The sequence below is a fragment of the Delphinus delphis genome, chromosome 7 (assembly GCF_949987515.2).
Source record: "Delphinus delphis chromosome 7, mDelDel1.2, whole genome shotgun sequence".
In the NCBI taxonomy this organism is placed as follows: Eukaryota; Metazoa; Chordata; class Mammalia; order Artiodactyla; family Delphinidae; genus Delphinus; species Delphinus delphis.
Window position 1 is genome coordinate 102,381,056 of NC_082689.1, and position 15,821 is coordinate 102,396,876.

The window sequence follows — 15,821 nt, forward strand, 5'->3', positions numbered from 1 at the left end:
TCTCCTTCTCACCCTTCGTTGACAAATTCCTTCTAGGCCAAGTGGGGTGTCCCCAGCCAGTGTCTGTATGGCAGGGTGCAGCTCTCATGCATGTCCTTAAAGTGGGGGGTGCAAAGTGAGTCTTCTTGTGTCTATGCCCTGCTGACACGCCAGCCACTTGTAGGTAGGTGAGAAGTAGGGAACACCAAGGTCGTGTTTTCTTAGGAGGTTGATGGTTTCTAATGTCCTGACCTTTCTCATGTGGCTAGAATCCTTGGTCCTGTTCTACCTAGAGCTATCCATTAAGCCTCGACTCTAGCTTTTATTACTTTGGCTGCTGAATTAGACCTTCCCCCTTCCTACCGAGGCCCAACCAGTACAAAGTCTCTTGAGCTTTTCCTCTTTCTGGAGGTTTGGGTAACCCTTCGGGGTTGTCAAAACTTTGGGCAAGTGGGATGTGGAGGCAGAACTGTCTCCTGCCAGCTATGCACTGACAATCAAAGACCTTGGTTAAAGCAGTCTAGTTCCTGAAATGTGAGGTATAGTATCATACATAAGGGGATATATGATCAGTAAGGGGGATAACAGGCCAACAAAATGATTCCAGGCATTTCTGAACAGTCTGTCTGTGTGTGTGTGTAGGTGTTGGGAAAAATGTGTGTTTGTGGTTGCAATAGTTAGGAGCCTGAGGATTGAGACTAGCAAATAAATGCTAATCAAAGAGCCAAATTGTGTAATAGTCATTTCTATATCCTGGGCTAACCAGTACCTTCACAGCATGTCTGTGAGACTCAAGAAATTGGAAGGTGGAGGGCCTGGTTACTACCCGACATTACCAGGGAGGTCTGGTGCCTCTGGCCTTGGGCACAGGACAACCAAAATATATTTCAAAACCCTCCTGGTTTGTGCACTCAAAGTTCTTTATAGATTGACCCATTGATTTCCATTGGTTCCAGAAGAGAGCTGAGGTAATCTTCAGATGTTTGGTGCTTATTCTGAACACTAAGGATAGTGCTGGCCCAGAAAGGGGTTGAAGCCAATTATCACTATCAAATTCCTGAGAAAGTCCAAACTACCCTATTCAGTGGTCAGCTAAGTGTTCAGCTAAAGTGGGTTATGCATAACTCTTTTTTAGATGGGAGAATGTAAATCTCTATAAATACTGAAATATATTTTTCTGTGTGATCAGACGAGGAACTAAAGGAACTACAAATCAGTTGTAGACTTATAGATTTCTCTAATGGACTATGGATCCACTCTCTTTTCCAGAGAATCACATTCCTGCTCCCAGACTCAGCAAAAGTTCTCATTTAGGCTGCATTCTTCTATAAAAGATCTGTGTACTTGAGCTGTGTGTTTCTTGACTGTGGTTTTCATCTGGACTCTGGGCCAGTTGGTTTTCTTTCACTATACCCAAAAGGCTTCTTTTCTGAGGACCTCATAAAGTCAAAAGGTATTGAGTTGAGAAGAACCAAACCCACAGTGCAGAAGGAACCCTGGACAGGTTACCAACAATGAGCTTGAGACAGGTATGCACGTGCAGTAACTAGATGCAAATGTAACCAGAGCAGGCTCCTAGCATTCCATGATGGCTTACTAGATCCTGTGTAACTCTTCAGGAGTGTTCCTCTCCTGAATTTTCTTCTACATCCCACATGGATCCAGGTCAGTTCACATTGGGCTGGTCACATCCTTCTGTAAAGGTTGATATGCTAACTGTGCAGGCTTCTCACTCTGGTTGCAATTGCTTGAGATTGGTATTGAGAGTGAATCTCAGTCAGCCATATTCTAGAGCTGTAGTTGTGATCACTCCAATTAGTCATGCACTTAGCTGAGCAAATTCTGTAACTGTAGTGGCCTGCTGCAACTGTCTAGAGGAGTCTTCTTGTGCATGGGTCTCCTGTAGAAAGACTTTGTGTAGACTTTTTAAAAAATATATATATATATTTATTTATTTGGCTGTGTTGAGTCTTAGTTGTGGCACGCAGGATCTTTGTGGTGGCACACAGGACCTTTGTTGCGGCATGCGAGATCTTTTGTTGTGGCATGCAGGCTTCTCTCTATTTGTGGTGTGTGGGCTCTAGACTGCGTGGGCTCAGTAGTTGTGGCACGTGGGCTTAGTTGAGCCATGGCATGTGGGATCTCAGTTCCCCCGACCAGAGATCGACTCCATGTCCCCTGTATTGGAAGGCAGATTCTTAACCACTGGACCACCAGGGAAGTCCCTAGACTTTCTTAACTTTTGGTAGGAACAACTCCTATGTTAAGTGCCACCTTGAAAAAAAGATGACTTCCTGTATTTCATTGCTAAATATTACCTATGACTAAAGCCTTTCTGTGATGCCAAGTTCTTTTGTGACATTGACTATTTGGCCATATTGTGCCCAGCTGTGAATGAACTCCTTGGAGGAAATTACTGCCATGTAATTGTTCAAAAGTTGGCATTATTGCATTGTGCAATACATGCTTTGCCTCTTCCTAACTTCTGTGGTTGTTGGAAACCCTTGAAATTTCTTGGCTTGCAGCTGAATCACTCTAACTTTTGTCTCTGTCTTCACTTGTCTCAAGTCTATCTCCCCACTGTGCTGTGGCTCTATGTCTGTGTCTTCACACAGCCTTCTTATAGGGGAACCAGTCACTGGATGAATCCACTCTAATCCAGATGAGTCCACTCATCTCAACTGCAGTTACATCTGCAAAGACCCTATTACCAAATAAGTTCACATGATAAGGTTCTGAGGGGGACATAAATTTTAGGGGGACACTAGTCAACCCAGTATAATTACAGATCTCTGGACAATGGATCCATCCCTTTTTACAGGCACTCATATCTCTGCTCTCTAACTCATGCTTTTGTAAGAATAAAGCACCAGGGAAATACATGCAATTCCCCCAGTCTGAAATTTGGAGTTCAGAATTTGAGTGCAGTAACTGGGTTCTGTCCTGATACTGCTATAATTAGGTTACCTTTATTCCTTTATGTATAATTAACTTTGGAAACTGCTGGTTCAATCTGTGACAACCAGTGATACATCATCTTTAACCAGTCTGCACCATCATAAAAAAAATGCTGCTCAAGTACTAATTTATTGCTCTGTGACACAAATGGTGCATCTCAAACTCAGCCAATTTTGAGGATGGTTTCTGGGCTGTTTAAAAAGGTTTCTTCTGCCAGCTTTTGGAAAACGTTGCTTTAGAAATTATTATTTTCTGTTTCAGGACAATTCCATGAATTTGGTCCATTCATGTTAGCTATAGTGAGATGATGTATCTCTTGTCCATAAAACTTGAATAGTAGGGTGTCAGAAGTGATTTTTCTGAAGTTAACTTTTCCCATACTTGGAGTTATCAGTTTCTGTCGTGCTGGTGTGCATTTCAGTTGAGGTTTTATTACATTGTGTTGGCAGCACATTATGTTTTTTACACATGGATTTGATTGAGAAATGAAACTGGAATAAGAATGAGGTAGCAGCAGCATCTGCTGCAAGACTCAGCTATTGCTGTTGTCAATCAGCCTGATTGATTAAATATGGTGGTACACATTTTTATTAAAATGAAATACTTCTCTTGAAAAAGGACCATTACGCCAATAGACTATATGACTCTCCTGAAGAGTGTGCCTGAGGAAAAGTCCTCTTGGCAGAGTACAATAACTGTAGATTGCTGGAACCAATAGGGTAGTTCAGATTAGATCTGGCTGGTTTTATAAAGTGAATTTTTTTGGCGTTTGGAAGATGTGAACCAGCATTTTGGGGGACGAAGCCCTGCAGAAGGGTTTGAATTTGGCTTGATTCCCAAACACTGTCCCTTCTTTTGCTGATGTCCCGTGGTCCACTTGGTTTTCAGGCATCTGGTATGACCCAGACCTTTTCAAAAATAAGAGCAAGCATCCTGCTCCACTGAAGTTCCATTTCTCTAATCTTCTATTCAAACCGCTTTTCAGCTTGCTGTTATTTTATAAATCTGAAAAGCAGACATCCAAACAGAGATGAGAACAGAGATTCTTAATAATGAGAGTAGACAGATTATCCCATGGACTTGGATCAGAATCCAGCAAACAACACCCCTGTCTGCAAAACTCTGAAATTTGGAGGAACTTCAAAGAGGAAGTGGTGAGGGTTTTGGTATTAGATCCTTACAAAACCAAAGACGTGAGATAGGAAATCAGGACTGCTCCCTGGAGGACAAAGCAATGATTTGATTGGTCCTGTTCAATTTTCATGTGGCTGACTTTTTGTCTTGCTGTGGTCACTCAGGTCTCCTTTGCTGGGGCTGAGTATGCCTGGAGTGTTGATGCTTCATGCTGGCTCAGGTTAGCCTAAATTCCAGGGAGCCTGTTTAATCATGGCCTCCAGGAAAATATTTCCTGTTGGAATCCATGTTGGACAATCACCCAAAGAGGCTTTGCATTAGTGTAAAACACAGAGTTTCAGAAGACGGCTTTTCAGAAAAATAAGTGGGAAATAAGAAAAGAAAAACCTTTGGAGTAATTCCTTTAACACACAGAATGCTTCTGCTGCAGGGCGTGTGTCAAGACTAATCTTGCAGGATTGAGATATTTTCAGCTGTATCCAATTTAGGTTTCAGCTTTTCATTTCAGAGGGATTGCTCCTGAAACAATCTTTCTCACTCCTCTCCCCACCCCCATCTTCTAAAGCCTGTTTGTAGATTTGCGGATTGCTAACAGATTTTAAGAACAAGAAATCTCTGAAATACCACATAGCTAAAAGCCAAAAAACAGGAATACTTGAGAACTTCCTTTAAAAAAAATATTTTATCAAGGGGTGGTCTCCGGCTTTCAGTCAGCTTTCTTCTCTGGACTCAGCTATGAAGGATGAAAATCCCACAGAGATTTGCAGACTTAAACTGGGAGCTTCCTATAGGCTCCAATCCTTGTTTTAAGGTATGGCCTCTTTCTATCTGGTTTCTTTCTTGGAATCTTGGATCTCGTCAATGCCAGATCCATGAACAGAGGCCACCAGCTGGATGTCAGAAGCAGAATATACAGTACATTGTCTGAAAGCACTCAGGTGTCCTGGCTGTGCAGCCAGGAGCCTGGAATGCTGCCACTGCTGGAGGTCAGGAACAGGTAGGGTGTCAGTAACTAGCTAGGAAGCACACATGTTGAGGGACAGGCCAAAAAGCAAACCTAAGTCCAGAGATTCTGGAAGGCATGTAACAGCAACCCAAACACTGTGTTGTGCCCTCATTCAGAGACAAAAGATCAAATGATTAAGAGTATGGGTGTCAATCCTACCTCGAATCCAGGTACTAATCCATTATCTATACTTTTGGGCAAATGGCTTAATCTTTCTAAATATCACTTTCCTCATCTGTAAAGTAGGGATTAAGCACCTTTCTTATAGAGTTTTTGGTAGATACAATAAAATAATGTTAACTTAATCTCTTGTCTAACACATGGTCAATGCTTAATATGTTGTAGTGACTATGTTTTCCAATTTCTTAATTTGTTGTAGTGACTATGCTTTCCAACAATTCTAAATGTATGGCTCCTCACATGTATGGGTAAGGGGAATTTTTTGTCATTAAAAATTTCAGAGGCAGAGCAGACACGAGTCTGAGAGGGCCTGAGACCACAGAGCAGGTACAAAAGTGACCAGACTGGTAGTGGAACATGGTAAAAGAAAGATGGTCCATTGGGACCTAGCTCTAGGTGGGACAATGCTCTTATATAAAAAAATTGAGTGACTTGCACTAGCTGTTTGTTTTGTCTCCTCAATTTCTGGTAGTTTTGAAGAAGTTTTGGCTGCCTTAGTTTTGTTGCTATTGTTATTATTATGGTATATTTTATTTAACTTTTTGTTAAAGTATAACATATTAAAAAGCACATCATCTTAAGTGGAGAATGCAGCACATTTTCACAACTTGAGCACACTCATGTAACCGGTAGCCAGTTCAAGACCAGAACACTTCCAGGACCCCCAGAGTCTTGCCCCCTTCTAGTCACCATTCCTACACCACAGGGAACCACTATTCTGATTTCTACCACCAGAAACCAGTTTCATCCAGTTTGGGACTGTATGTAAATAAAATCATCTACTATGTGCCTCTTTTATACCTGGCTTATTTTGCTCGGCATTTGTTTGTCAGATCCATCCACATTGTGGCTTGCATTTGGAGTTCATTCATTCCAAATACATACTATAATATTCCATAGTGTGAATGTATCACTCTATTCAATGTAGGTGAGTAATTGGGATGTTTCCAATTTAGGGACATTGTGGATAGTGTTTCTCTGAACATTCTTGGATGTGTCTTTTGGTGAACTTGTGCACTCATTTCTCTTGAGTGTATCACTAAGAATGCAATTACTGTGTCAGCTATAGTAGGTGCTGTCAAACAGTTTTCCAAAGTGACTGCACCAATTTACTCTCCCCAGTAATGTATGTCAATTCTGTGGTTCCGCATCTTCCCCATCACTTGGTATTGTCTCTTTGTCATTATAAACCTTCTGGTGGGTCTAGTATACTGCACTATGGCTTTAAACTTTCATTTTCCCAGTGACAAATGAATTTGGGCACATTTTTTGGACTGGAAATCTGTGACTTGGAGAAGCTAGAAGCTCCCTTCAAAGACGTATACTAATAGGTGATTATAAATGACACTCTATGTCAACACTGCTTCTCCAAACCGAAGTGTGGATTTAGGCCATAGTGATAAGAAGAGGGGATGTCATGCTTCCTCACAGTCTGCATTGGCTCTTTGCATCTTGAGTGGTATATTCTGTTCCCGGTCCTCCACTTTAAGAAGGATGTAGATGAATGAGGGTATGTTTAGAAGAGAGTGATTAGGTCAGCAGTCAGACCAGCAAGGGGAATAGTAAGAATAACTAGGATGGTTAAACCTATAGGGAGACATCGAAGGGGGAACAGAAAAATTGCCATTTAATTTATGGAAAGTATCTTCTGAAAGAGGGGGCGGGTTTGTTCCGTGGGACCCATGAGGCCAAACTATGAAAACTACAAGAATGAAGATTGCAGGATGGAAAAGTTCAGCCCCTTGTTATCTTGCTCTTTCTTCTGGTTTTGGCCTACACAGCAAGGTCAGGACAGTCTTCCTTGTGGGCCACAAAATATTCTCAGCTAATTTGTGTAGCTGAAATAGATTATGTAAATAGGGAACACCTGAGATTACAAGTGCCCCTCCCACCCCTGCTGCACTTCATAATTTTATTTTTCCTGACAAATATTTATGGACTCCTCCAAGCTGTAGAGCCCATTCCTGAGTTCTTCACAAAGGACAGACATGATTACAACTAGAGGTCTCATATATTCACTGAGGAATTCTCAAAAAATACAAAACAGCCAATTAGGGCTATAACAGACAAACAATCAAGCAAGGAAGACAGTGTGTGGAGACATTTGATGATGTTTAGTTGACTCAAGGTGCGTGAGAGATGCTGTTGGCCAGGGGCCAAGTTTGCATGAGGCTAATAAGGTCTCCAAAAAGATGCAAGAAATAATTTGATTTCAAAGGAAGGAATGGCTAAACTAGGGCTATTGGAAAGGAACAGACAAGGCAAGCCAGGCAAAGGAAGGAGAAGGAATCAAGTTCAGAAGTAAGGAAGATGAGATCCTTGAGGGAAGAGTGCTGTGGAATGAAGGACGTGTGAACGGAGGGGATGGAGGGAGAAAGGTCAGAGATCAAAGGGTAGGAGTTATTTCAATAGGTCTATAAATCCACATAAGTGTCAAATATTGTCTGTATGCATAATGTATAATATCACACACACAGACATTTATGTTGACTTTGAAATATGCACAGATGTTGTATTGATTCAAATATACTTAAAAAACATACTGAACTCATAGTTGATTTTGTCATGTATTTTCTCAATCAACAATTCTAAATGTATGGCTTCTCACGTGTATGGGTAAGGGGAATGTTTTGTCATTAAAAAGGTGTCTTATACTTGCAATCATTGGTAACTATTAGTCTGGAATATGGCTGTTGGTATCAATCTACAGAAAACTGTAGAAATGCAGATTATTAAGTAGGAAAAAAACACGTGAAGTCTGAAAGGGAGTTTGGGTTACTCACTTATCACTCTCAGGGCTGAAAGGAATCCAGATAGCTCATATTATACATTCCTCTACTTCTGGCCAGGGTCAGACCTCATCCACCTTAGACAGATGACAATCTATCTTATTTTCTATCATTATTTGGATTTGTTTCCCAACATTTTTGAGTGGAAATCACTGCAGTGGGTACCGTGAGAAATGCAAAGGTAAGTAAACTGTGTTCCTTGCTTTCTGGAAAGAGAAATACAACTACTTGCTTGAATCTTCTATTTTGAAATTATGTAGCTCTCTCTACCAGGATTTCTTTACTGAATCTAAGTTTGACCTTTGGGAGATTATCATGGAGTGATAGTTTTGATCCACATTTTCTTGCCACAAAAGGATGCTGGTGCTTAAAAGACAGGAAGAACAAGAGGCTAGATGCTCTCTACAACCTATTTCATTGCCGTCCACAGCACTATTCCAACACCATTGGAGAAAATATAGTAAGGGCACTGAAGGGGCCTAGCTGGAGTTGCAATTATGAGAAAGATAATCTCCCTCCCATTTCTCTTGCTCCCTCCAGCACACCCACACCCACACCCACACCTACACACACACACACCTTGTAAATGATGCATTCATAAAACAGCTAATCAGTGTTGGAACAGGCAAGCAACCAAACAAAAAAAGACATTTTAAGAAAGGCTCCTATTTTCTCACTGATAGGACACACGTTAACTAAACTTAGCAACAGCTACTCTGGTGGGAAGACATTTTTCTTTGGGCTGTCAGCAAGTTTTGATTCCCACCCCCCGCCCATTCTCCCAACACATATCTAGAAAAATTCCAGTATGATAACACCATTTTAGCAGTTAGCTAAATAGATAGTGTAGTGTAGGAAGTACTCTCCATCCCTTTCAAAGTGGAAGGATGGGGTCATTTCGCTTTTCCAACCAAGCTGTGAACTCTGGATAGTGGAGCACTACCATCCCCCAAAATAACAGATCTAGAAAGACCTTTGAGCTGAGCTTTGAATGACGAAATCTGACATACCTTCCATCACAGCTGTGCGTATATTAGTAGCTCTGTACATGATTATTGACTGATTGAATTAATACACCCAAAAAAACACATACACATGTATATTTAGCAGAAAGAGAACGCCATACATATGTAAAAACAGAAGGGGAAGCGTGAAGGATATTCAAAGTTGGTAGCAGGATTAGAAATGCCTCATACTAATTAAGCTAAGGAAGGTGAGGTGTTTTGGGATGGATCCAAAAGCTATTCCATGGGACTGGAAAGGGAGAAAGAGGACTATTGCTTAGAACAGTGAGAACTGAAGAGCAGTATGATATTCAAAATCATTTATTCAAGTACTTACAAGATGCAACAAAAAAGTGACAGGGTCCCTATCCATAAGAAACCCACAGTCCAATGGAGGAGATAAGTGCAAAAGCACACAGATTAGGATATAATGGATTAAGTGATAAAGTTGGATAGACATGATGTTTATAGACTTATGTAGAAGGGTCACTGACCGCATATGTTCCATAGGTAAAGAAAGGCTTCCTCTAGTGATTAGCCAGGCAGAGTATGTGCAATGGAGTTCCTGGTACAGCAAACTACATGTGCATGAGAGAGTATGATAAGTTAGGACAGTGGTTCTTAACTATGACCACATATTAGAGCCACTGGGGGGATCTGAATTAAAAGGAATTTCTAAAACTGAAAACTACAATAATTGAAATAAGTAATTCAATAGATTAACTTCACAGAACAATAGATAAATCAAAAGAAATGATTAGAAAATTTAAGTGTAGGCTAGCTGAAAATATCAGAATGAAACACAAAGAAAAAGAAGGTTGGAAAACACCAGAAAGGGGTGTAAGAGACACTTGGAACATGGTGAAAAATTCTAACAACCTGTAAGCATAAACTCAGAAATAGAAGAGAAAGAGAATATGTTGGAAGCAATATTTGAAGAGATATTCTCTGAGAATTTTCCAGAATGGATGGAAATCATCCAGTTACAAATTCAGTATGCACTGTGAACACCATAGAGTAAATACAAATAAAACCTTACCTAGGAACATAATAGTCAAACTGCTTAAAATCAAAGATAAAGAGAAAATCTTAAAAGAGGCCGTATTAAAAAGACACATTAACCTTAAGGGAGCAGCAATGAGACTGACATTTGATGTCTCAACAGAAATGCTGGAAGCAAAAAAGACAATGGAAAGATATATTTATCAAGCTGAAAGAAAATCTCTCCCATTCTAGAGTTCTATACCCAGCAAAAATATCCCTCAAAAATGAAGATAAAATGAAGACATTTTAGACAAGCAAAAGTTGAGAGAATTTGCTACCAATTGATACAATAAGATGAATACTAAAAAGAGTTCTTTAGACAAATGAAAAATAATCTCAGATAGAAATACAGAAATGCAAGAAGAAATGAACAGTACAAGAGGTATATGCACAAATTAATGAACATGTATAAATTAAATGAATGTTTATTATGTATAACTACCACAAAATCATATCTTGTGATTTTAAAAGAACATAGAATTAAAATGCATAATAGAAATAACGGTAAATGTAGTTCAAGAATTCTGAGATTGTTGCATTATCTGGGAAATAATAAAAGTATCAATTTATAATAGATCCTAATAAAGAAAAGACATGTAATGTAATCTCTAGGGCAGTGTTTTTTGAAGTGTGATTCCTGGACCAACTGGATCAGCAGCACCTGAAAACTTGGTAGAAATGCAAATTCTTGGGTTTCCCCCTAGACCTGCTGGAGAAGAAAATCTGAGGTAAAGCCCAGAAACCTGAATTTTCAAATGCTTTCCAGCTGTTTCTGATGCATGCTAAAGTTTGAGAATCACTACTTTAGAATAACCACTGAAAGAATAATAAAAGAATTTACAACTAACAAGCTAATATTAATATAAGGGGAGGATGGAATAATAGAAATTCTTGATTAGTCCAAAAAGAAGAAAGAAAGGGAAAATAACGGATGAGAGAAGAAATGGGACAATTAGAAAACAAAGTGGCGGATTTTAAAACCACATGCATCTGTAATTATTTTAAATATAAATGCATTAAACATTCAGTTAAAAAATATTGTTCAAATGGATAAAAATGCAAAATTCAACTAAATGATACTTAAATAAAATACACATTTTAAATGTAAGGGCACAGAGAAATTGGAAGCAAAATGATAGAACAAGCTATACAAGAAAACATTAGCCAAAATAACTGGTATAGCTATACTAAAATCAAACAAAGCAGACTTTAGGAAAAGAAGCAATTCAAAATGTTAGAACATTTCAAAACTTTAGAAGGGTCAACCTCTGAGGAAGATATAGTAATTATATATTTAAAATAGCCTCCAAATAAATAAAGCAAAAAATGACAGATTACAGAAAAAATAGAAAATTTTACTAACAAAGTGTGAGATTTTAACATAGCTCTTTCAGTAACTGATAAAGTAAATACATAAAATATCAGAATTACAGAAAATGTGAACAATACAATTAACAAACCACCTAATTGACATCCATAGAACTCTGCAACTTATAATTGCAGAATATATTTTCTTTTCACGTGCTTATAAAATAATTACCAGAATAAACTGTTAACTGAACAATAAAACAAGTTTTAAGAAACTTCAGAGGATGGATATCATATTCCAGAATAGATTCTCTGATTATAATGAAGTTTAACTATATGTAAATTAAACCCATGACTCAGAAAAGAAATCAAAATAGACCCCAAAGATCTAAACAAATTCGAACCTAGTCATATACAACTAAAAGAATGCATCATGACCAAATGGAACTTATGCCAAGAATGGAAGGTTAACTTACATTTAGAGAATCAATCATTATAATTCACCACATTAACAGAATAAAGGAGGGAATATATAATCATCTCAAGAGATACAGAAAAAGTGCTTCATAAAATTAAAACTCTGTTCATTATTAAAACTCTCAACCATGTAAGATTAAATGAATCTTAATTTGTAAAGGGTATCTATTTAATTCTGAAATATTGAAAGCTTTCCCTTTGATATTGGAAGTGGGACAAGTATGCTCACTATTACCGTTTAGACACATCACGATTATGTATTTACAGTATCCAAAAACAATATATAGATAAATGATTAGAATTAAGAACTTAATTCAGCAAAGACACTGGCTACAAGAACAATATAAAATTATTCACAAATAATGCAAAAATAAAGTTTTAAAAATGGATTAAAATCCAAAATTTATAATGGATTAAAATTACCAAATACTTTGGACTATGTCTACAGAAATAGCTAGACCTCCACACTTTCAAATACACAACATTTTTGAGAGAAATTAAAGAAAACCTAAATAAATGGAAGGATACACAGTGTTTGTGGATCATAAGGTTTAATTCTGTAAAGATGTCCACTTTTTCAAAATTGATTTATGGGGTCAATACAATTCAATTCAAAATCGCATAATTTTTTAAAAAAGTGACAAGCTGATTCTAAAATATGAATAACATGGGTCAAAAGGAGTGAAGACAATCTGGAAGAAGAACAAAGCTGGAGGACTTACACTATATAAAGACTTAATATAAAGCTATGTTGTTTAAGCAGGCGGAATGGGTGAAAAGATAGACAAACAGATGAATGGAACAGAATAAAGAATTCAGAAGCATACCTACACATATATGGTTGTTTGTCTTGTGAATAAGTTGCCGCTTCAGTGCAGTAAAAAGCATAGTCTTGTCAATAACTGGTTTGAGGTTAATTTGATACCCATTCAGAGGGGGAAAAAATTAACTCCTATCTTACATCATACACAGAAATTCTTTTCATGTGGATTATAAATCCAAATATGGAAGGTAGACAATAAATATTCAAAATATTGCATAGGAGAATATCTTTATCAACTTGCATGCTCAATATTTTTAAAATCATACATAAAATCATGACAAACAATTGATAAATTGGACTTTATTAGAATCATTAAGATTAAGAATGAAAAGACACCAGAGAGAGTGAGCAGACAAGCCACAGCATGAGAGAAGGTATCTGCAATACAATCATCCAACAAATAATTTATGTACAGAATATATATATAAAGATCTCCAGCAAATCAATATATAAAAACAGACCATCACTTCTCAAAGGAAGGAATGGACCAAATGGCCATAAGTATTTGGAAAGATTTTCAAGTTCATTTGTTATCAAGGAAGTTATAAACAAGATGCGATACAACTATACAGCCACCAGAATGGTTAAAATGTAAAACAAAACTCAAATACCAATTTTTGGAGAATGTGGAGCAAATGGTACTTTCACATACTGTTAGTGAGAGTATTAATTAGTACAACACTTTGGAAAACTATTTGGCATTATTTACTAAAAGTGAACAAATCTGTATCTTATGATTCAACAATTTTACTCCTAGGTATAGATATGCAAACTCGTGGGCACCAAAAGAGATGTCAAGAAAGTCTGAAGCAGCATTATCCATACATAATATTCCTAAATGGAACAAGCCAAATGCCAATGAACAATAGAATGGGGAAATAAGCAATAACATATTCACAGAGTAGAATCCTCTATAGTAATGGGAATCAACAAGTTACAATAACAAACACAAAAATATGGATGAATCTCACAAATAAATTATTGAGTGAAAGAAGTGAGATATCAAAGAATACATGCTACATGATTCCATTTATATGTAGTTCAAAAACAGGCAAAATTTAATCTATGGTGATAAGAGCAAGAACAAAGTTTACCTGGAAATGTACCTATGACTTGGAGGAAGCACCAAGGAGATTTCTGGCATGTGAGAAATGTTCTCTGGCTTGATATGGTGGTAAAATGAAATGTTCGCTTTGTGGTTGGCAGACCTGAGCTTGAATCCTGGCTTATTAGGGGTATAACCCCAACGAATATCTTAACCTCTCCAAAATCTCAGGTTCTTCATTTGTAAAGTTCAGATACTAAGACCTAGTAAGGATTAGTGAGATGACATAGGTAAAATTCCTAGGTCAGAGCCTCACCTGAGCTGAATGCCCCATAGATGTTAATTCCTTTCACCCCACTTTGTATGCACCTCCAACCCCTCATTTCCCCTACCCCCCATGTACATCAGTGAGGTATTCTTTATGAAAAGACTTATCATGTAATGGGACCAGCAGCCATCTCTGCAATAGGGATGCAGCCAATGGCTATTCAGCAGAGTAAAGATATCTGACTGGACTGGGGACCAAACCTATAACATTGACTTAATTGGGCTGGGGTGCAGGCTGTGGGTACAGCACCTATGCCTCAAGTGTAAGGGAGCATTTGTAGTTCCAAATCTTTGTGGGAAGAGCATGGCCTCTCTGATGCTGATAGATGCCTGTCATTCTCCTTCATTCAGTCTCTTGGCATAAGCAATGATGTGGAGGGTACTTCGTGTATTTGGCCGAATCCCAATTGGCAGGATTGGATTTTACCTCCCTGGATTCTCCCCGCAATTCCTCTTGGATCGAGTGTCCTCGGCTTCCTGTCCTAAACTGCTGGAGGGCGAGCGGCAGGCAGCTGGGAAACATCTGCCACTGCATTCCACCTTCATTAGAGAGGTGGACAGAGTGATATATGTGTGAATTCTTCCAATCGTGTGTGTTTGTGTGCACTTGTATAAAATTTCACTTTTAAGGCCCTTCTTGGAGTCTTGGGGATGAAAGGCAGCATGGAGTTGAGCTGTCGTTATTACAGTGAGTCCCTCGTATTGCTTTGGCAGATATAATGTTTCCCAGGCATATAACATTTTTTTTTTATTTAAAGAGGCAGCCTAGAGCACATTCCAGCTTGAAAGGTTTTCCTTTCTGGATGGTGGTTTCCTTCTCCGAGTCCTTGGGAAAATGTTGCCACATGTTTTACTGGAATGATTGACTTCCTAGAAAAGAGCGTGTAGAGCCCTTGTAAAGATTTAATTTTTATGGGTTCTCTAATTCTTTCCGGAAAAACAGATCACTACTCAAAGTGACTCTGTGGGGTGTAGACCCTGATGGGAAGGCTGAGGCCGGGACCAAGGGTGCTGAGAGTTCCCATTTAGTGGTGATGCTGGTGGTACATTGCAGGCTGTGGAGCTCAGGGCCATAGGGAAGAAGGTCTCCCATAAACTTGATTTGAGTTTTGACTCCATTTCTTCTTAGTTGTGTGTCCTTGGGCACTTAATCTCATCCCTGAAATCAGGACCACAATATCTGCACTGTGTGATTAAATGAGATAGTGTATAGCAGTGTCTCAAGTCAGACCACTTTGCCCCCCAGGGGACATTCAGTAATGTTTGAAGATGTTCTTGGTTGTCACAACTGAAGGGCGTGTGTGTGTGCTGCTGGCATCTAGTGAGTAGAAGCCAGGGTGCTGCTAACCATCCTACAGTGCACAGAACAACCCCCCACAAAGAACTAATAGGCCCAGAGTGCCAATAGTGCCGAGGTTGGGAGACCCTGGTGTACGTGACCACGTGGGGCAGAGCTTCCCTCCCTCTCCTCTTTCCTTTGGTCTATAATCTCCTCCCCAAGCTTTCTCCCTGCTGAGGACGCCCTTGGAATTTTAGATGTTTCCTTGACTGGTTTGCTCTCCCATTCTTCACAGTGGTTATTTTGGAGATCTTCATTGCTGTAAGACCTCATAACCTACCAACTCTTTCCTCTCACTCTTAGCAGGTGACAAACTGACAGAGAAAATAGACATTTGATGAGAGTTCATTCAACTTTCTGCTTCCAAACTCACTGACCAACCTTATCTACTTCTTCTTCTTTGCCTTT